Consider the following 7,142-nt stretch of genomic DNA (forward strand, 5'->3'; position numbering starts at 1 on the left):
CACTTGAAGGTTTGCAAAGCACTTCCCATAGGTTAGCTCATTCCTCACAACAACCTTGATATTATCATCTGCCTCTTATAAATAAGGCGACTGAGGCTGAGACAAGTGGAAGGGACTTGCCAAAGATCACAGGGCAGGATTATAAACTCAATAATAATAATAGCTAACATTCATATAGTGCTTACTATGTGTCAGGCATCATGCTAAAAGCACATTACCAATATCTCATTTGATCCTGGGAGGTAGGTGCTAAAATTATCTTCATTTTTTGTTCCTATTTGAAGACTATCTAGCAGAAGCTGTATGACTTTCAGGACCATTTGTAGAAAATACTTTTGTTCAGGTTTGGATCATAATCCCTTCCAACTGTGAGATTTCATAATTCATTCTTTAAGTAGAGTTTGCAAGTTTTGCAGGAAGTTAGAAATCTTCTTCAAGCAACCCATCTTCCCTTCTTACTTTGTCCTGCCTTCTCAGCTTCATCCATACAAAATTCACAAATACCTCAATCTGAAGACAAAGCAAATGCTGCATTCCTTTCATGGCTTCAGGCTTTATACTAATGTGTGTTATACAACTTTTTCTATGCTATCTTAAGTTTACATTTCCCCCTGAATATATGAAACGATATCTCTTGGATTTAGGAATTTTATAATAAATATAATACTACTTACGTAACACCTACTATGTGCTTTTAAAAAAAAGCTTTTTACAAATATTTTATTTGATCCTCAAAAACAACCCTGTGAGATAGGTGTTCATATTATCCTTACTTTACATTTGAGGAAACTGAGGAAAACAGGCTAAGTGACTCCTTCTGGGTCACCTGTCTAGTAAGTGAACCAAATCAGATACTGCACACCTGTTCTTCCCATGCTAACTCTGGTTCTGTAACCCACTGAAAAATCACAAGACTCAACGACCCATACGCAATGATTCTAATAACTTAAAGATTGGTCTCCAGGACTGAAGAACACCTGTATTGTTGCAAAAATGTCTGCATACATGGCCTGCTGTGGAAACTGTTTACTCAAGACCTAAGGATGATTTCATTGTGATCCAGGCCCTTTGTGGTTTTCAGGAATATAAGCCCTACCACTGCCCTAGCAAATCAAACCCTCTTGAGGAGGACTTCAAACTGTGTTCCTCACTCTGAAACTAATTAAACTGATACTTGATTCCTGACGTAGCTGCCTCTGACCTGCTTTGTGCAGCTCCAGTCATTCCCAGGTTAGACGTCAGTTCTGGTCTGATTGGACAGGGAATCCACAAAACAGAGACAAGGAAAGAAAGCATTTCAGACACAGGGGACAGCCAGTAAAACTGTCTGGAGTCAGATGATGAAGTGTCTTAATAAAGGAACAGCAAGGAACTGGTAACTGGTTGACAGAATGAATCAGGATGGGGAGAATATAAGAAGACTGGAGAGGTTGGGGGGCAGGGAAAGAAGGGCTTTGAATGACAAAGGATTTTACATTTAATAACAGAAATAATAGTGAGCCACTAGAGTTTATTGAGTAGGGGGATGATATGGTCAGACCTTCAAATTAGCAAAATCACTTTCACATCTGAGTGGAGTGGGGAGAGACCTGTGTCGGGGCAACCAACCAGCCAGCAATTGCAGTAGTCCAAGAATGAAGCGATGAGGACTGAAACCATGACAGTGACAGTGTAAGAGAGAAGGGGGAGTGTGCAAGTGATATTCCAAAGGTAAAATCAATAGGTTTTGGCAACAGATTGGTTATGGGGGGTTGGGAGGAGATGAGAGAGAGTGAAGAGTTGAGAATGACACCTGGTTTGTGAGTGGGTGACTGAGAGGATGTTAGTATCCTGAACAGTAAGAGGGAAATTAAGAAAAGAGAAGGCTTTTTGGGGGAAAATAATGAGTTCAATTTGGAGATGTTAAGTTTAAGGTGTCAACCCTGAATCCAAGAACCTTGGGAATGGAAGTATCTACCAACCACTAAACCTGCTTTCAGCCCCAGCAGGTATCATTGAGGAGAGGAATCATTGTAGAGAAGGGGCTCACCACCTTCTTTATCACCACCAGCAATAACTGCTGGACAACAGGCAGATAGGCACCCCCTCAACCCCTCAATCTGCTTCCAACCCAGCACTTACAGCCCTCAATCAGGAGGACAACTCTGTGGAGGAGCCAGCCATCCCATCAATTGCCAAACAACTTTCATTCTTAGACAGGTAGGCTGACTTAGCTGAAGCAAGGTGCCCCAAGGCAGAGACAGGAGGTAAGTTAAACCACCACAACTATCTTGAGCACCATCACCCCTCAGACCCTGAAGGAAATAGCCCACGACCTTGAACCCAAAAACCTTGGAAATACCAATGTTTCCTGCCCAGTGTCCATATCCAACATCCTGGAAGCAATCCCTGGGGAAATGCAGCCCTGTAACTGTTTCTGTAGATGTTCCAGCCACAGTTACTGAGGACCGGAAAAGAACCTCAGTTCTCTTCTGTGAAAGTGTAAAACCAGAATAAGGAGCTCTTCTCTCCCAAGCTCTGGCCAATTACATCCCTCCTGTAGGCACAAAGCATTGAGTGATCATTCTCCACCAATGAGGAGAATATGCAAATGCTTTGTTTTGTTTATTTTTTACTCAAAATATTATGACTGTTTCAGTTGATTTTCCCTTTGTTTTTATTAATATCTTGTCATCAACAAGTGTTCTCTATTCTTGGTGACTCACATAGTAGGCACTTAAGTGTTTATTGATTGATTCAACAGCTGTTATGACATCAGTTAGAAACGTCTGATGGGGTTTTACTTTGGCTAAAGAAGGCTTGAGTCAAATTCTTTTGGCAAGACCTGGCACATTGGTATTTTGAGATCCCAAGCACCCCAAACATCCTTATATGGTTCCCTGAAACTCTCAAATTCTTCTCCAGGCAAGACTGGAAGGTATGTAAGCCTCCCCTTCTCCTTATCCCATTCTCACTCTCCAAGTACCTTGGAAGAGTTTTTTCTGGCCTAATCTGTCAGGTCCCAGTAGGTTAGACAACTAAGAGGCTGTATGGTACAGGTTTTCAGTCCAGTGGTTATGTTGAAAGCCATGGACCTGGGCACAGTTTCTGAAGCATGGAGGACAGGGACAGATGCCCCATTCAGAAGTGTATGATAGATTCTTTCAATTCTCTCAGCACTAGGGAATTGGAAAAGTTTCAGGTACCTTTGTGCGTGTGTGTGTGTGTGTGTGTGTGTGTTTTTGTCTTGTTTTGTTTGGTTTTTGAGACTTACTCTTAGATCCTCCTTTACAGAGGAAGGGACTTCCAACCCCAGCGCCTATAATGGGTCACTCCTTTGAAATTCCCAGAAGTTTACCTTTGGGTTGTCTTTCACAAAATTGGGAAAAATTTAGTTTCTCTAAAGAACTTAAAAAGAAAAATCTTGTGCTACACTGTTTGGCCTCAGTATTTCCTAGAGGGCCACCAAGCATGGCCCATTTTTGGGACTTTAAAAATGAATACTCTCTTGCAGTTGAATTATACTGCCACCGAAAAGGAGAATGGATAGAAGTTTCCTACATAATGGCCTTTGTCAAGCTCTCTCAGAACCCTGTTCTCAGGAAAGATTAAAGATTGCTCATAGCTATAACCTCCACTCACAGGGGCAATGGGGGTCAATCGAACATTTTTGATGACCCCTTCTGGCCCCCTCCACTCCCCGGTCTGTTCACAAGAACTATCTGTGCCCAGCCTGTGGTAGAGTATTCCAAGCTGGTATTGGTCTGATCAGCCACAGTGGGACACACTGAAATTTCACTTTATCATGGTGATATCATTTTGGTCCTCTTCTAAAAGGAAGGACAACAACCAACCACCAGCCTGGCCTCCCATGGTCTATTACTTCTGGATTGCCCCACCTACTTCCCACCTAAGCCCTCCATTATCTATCTGATACCTCCTATTTACCTCCAGCTGTTTCCCACCCTTGATTACATCTCTAGTTACCCCAGTCTCATCAAGGTCCTTCTCAGACCCTCCTCCCAGACTACTAGACAACCTCTAGATCTTTCCCACAGTCTTTCTGTACGTAAATTCCATCTCACCTCCATGAAGGTGCTCACATTCAATCCAGCCTTGACTCTGTCTAGCTGAGATTCTGTATGGCCTGCTTGTCCATACAAGCTTCACACATGCTTAGGCTCCTTAAGAGTCAACCCAATATGGCGAACCTTTAATAAACTTGGTTTATTGACTCCTATCAAATTTGAAGGTGTGGACTCTTGGATCATCCAAATAAAGCTGTAGTCCCCAAGTGGACCACCAAATCTTGTGAGGGTTTCAGGGTCTTCTTGAAGTGGTTCCTGAAGCAGATGACCTCTTGAGAATTGCACCCCCAAGACTCTGGATATGAGCTGAGTATACGGCATCCCTGACTACCTGACACTCATTTTGTTTGGGTTTTCTTTTGTTCCTGATTCATATTGTTAGCCTTGTGCTTCATCATTTCATACATCTGTTTTTGTAAACCCTGATAATTCTGTCATGGCTCCCTTTTTTCTTCCTTTTTGCCTTCCTTCTTGCTATGGGAGGGGAGGGAACCCAATACCCCCACTTCAAACCCTAGCAAAAACTAGCAACCTCCCACCTTGTTAGATCTGCGAAAAGGGAAACCACATGGTAGCTACAGATCATGCCTCCTTGGACAGGGGTGGGTTCTGTATTCACTTTGACCCAAAGAGGGCATTTGGAAGTATCCTTGAGATTAACATGTCTGTTTTCTATGAGTTACCTTTCCAAAGTACTCTAGACACAGAATAAGTCCATTTGCCAAAAGGAGTCAATCAGGAGCCTTCAGGGAGCCAGTCTTGCTCACTCCCAGATACCTTTGCTAATATTTGCTGGCTGACCTTGCTGAACTGTACTGCACCTCCCCCCACCCACCTTCAACTGGTCCAAACCAGCCTTGTTGTCAACTGTTCCTACGAAACATCCTACTTCTGTATCCCACCTATTCTTGGGAAAAACTATCCATTCTTTTTCCCAACCCATCCCCAAGTCTTCCTTTTGTGGTTTTTAAGCATAAATCTCTCCTTCCTCTCCTGGTCTGTGGGCTCTCATGTACTTTGTTCTGGGGTACCTTGGCGCTAGTGTCTGATTTTTCTCCTAATAAAACTTTTCTACTTTCATTTCAGCTGGACTGCTTTGTATTTTGAGGGGGACTTCACCCAGCTGACAATACACACACACACACACACACACACACACACACGCATACACACATTTTTTTCTATTCCTGGATATTCTATTCTGTTGCATGAATGAATGAATGTAATTTTCTGTTGTTTAATCTAGTGCCAGACATTTTATTAAAAGATCAAAATGGCAGGGCAGGAATAGAATGTACCTAAAAAGGGAAGATAAGAATATTTGTAACGTGGCTCAAAGTTGAGGAGGTTTGTTGTTGACCACATATACATAATAAAGTCTTGGAACAGAGGATTAATATGGAAGATGAGGTGGCTCCAGGGTTTTTGTTTTTTGTTTCCCTCTTAGTCCCCCCATTCCTTTGCATGGAGTTCCAAATCATCTTCAGATTTAGGAAAAACTGAGAACCCTGAGACACCTCTAACTCTTTGGGGGATTTTTTGGTAGAGTCCCTCGTGAAACGCATTTTGGAACATAGACTTTCCATAAAGGAACTAAGTAATATTTTCGAGGACTTTTTCACTCTAAACTGTGTCCCAAAGATTTCTCAAACACAATATGTCCAAAATGAAATTCATTATCTTTCCCCCTGAGTGGAATAGGTTTAGTGAAGACTTCTCAGATTGTAATTCTTCTCCCAGGGGTGAGGTAAGACCGAGAAGCTCAAGGTTACTATATTTTTAGAACAGAATAATTCCATATAAGGATATAAAACTATGTAGTACATTAGGGTCTCAATGATTGGATAAAGTTTACCTAATTCTTCAATGTCTTCATTTCAAAAGGGATTGGTTAGATTTCGTGTCTAGAATGTAAGATCATATTCTCAGCTAATGAGAATAATGGTCAGTGGGGGGGGAGGGACTTGCGTTAGAGTCTATATAAATCACTGCCTTTTCTTTGTCTTCGGCTTTCCTACTCCAGATGAACTGCTGTAGGATTGTCCAGATTCTCGAGAATCGAATAAATCTCTTTTCTGTCATCACTTTGAGAGGCCTCTGAGTAGTTGATTTATGTAGGGACCTGAGCCATCCCACATACCCCCAAAATCCCTCTCTCTTCCTGAATATTTCTATTGAAGGTGCCACCACTTTTCTAGTCTCTTAGGTTTACAACCTCAACATTATGATTGACTCCTTACACTCCCTTGTCCCATATATACAATTAGTTGCCAAGTCTTGCGATGATTTTTATCTTTACAACATCTCTCTCATTCATTACTTTCTCATGATTCACATAACCACCACCTCATTTCTGGCCTTCATTGTCTCTTATCTGGACTATTGCAGCACGCTCCTAATTGGTCTTCCTGTATCAATTCTTTTTTCTACCCCAATTCATTCTCCACATAGCTTCCAAAGTGACTTTCCTCCAATAGCCTTAGAAATAGTAAATAAACAATAATTAGGCACATACTACAAGCCTGTCACTGTGCCAAGTTCTGGGGATACAAATACAAAAAAGAAATGAGTTCCTGCCTTCAATAAACTTCAAATCTAATAAGGAAAGACTACACACAAGAAGAAGCTGAAAAGCAGGAGGGGCAGTGTGCCCAACATTAAGTCAGAGAAGTCTCAGCATAGTGCATCCAGGTGAGACGTTCTGAGCTGAGCTCACTCCTTTGATGGAAGTTTTGGAGTTCTTAGCTCTACCCTTCAATCAGAGGCACAGAGGGTAGTGATGAAGTAGAGCACTAAGGCTGAGGGGACCTTGCACAATAATGAGGTTTTCCCAGTACTAAGCTTCTGAAGCATAGTGAGCTTGGAGATGTCCCAATATAGTGCAGAAATCGAGATGTCCTATGCTGAGCTCCCTCCTTCAATGGAGACTAATCACAGATCTGACCATCTCACTCTTACTCAATAAATTCCAGTGTCTGGTTCCTTGTTGCCACTTGAATCTAATATAAACTCCTCTGTATGGCATGTAAAGCCCTTTACAATCTGGCTCCAATCTACTTTTTTCAGCTTCATTAA

The sequence above is a fragment of the Notamacropus eugenii genome, chromosome 5, assembly GCF_028372415.1.
Source record: "Notamacropus eugenii isolate mMacEug1 chromosome 5, mMacEug1.pri_v2, whole genome shotgun sequence".
Classification (NCBI taxonomy): domain Eukaryota; kingdom Metazoa; phylum Chordata; class Mammalia; order Diprotodontia; family Macropodidae; genus Notamacropus; species Notamacropus eugenii.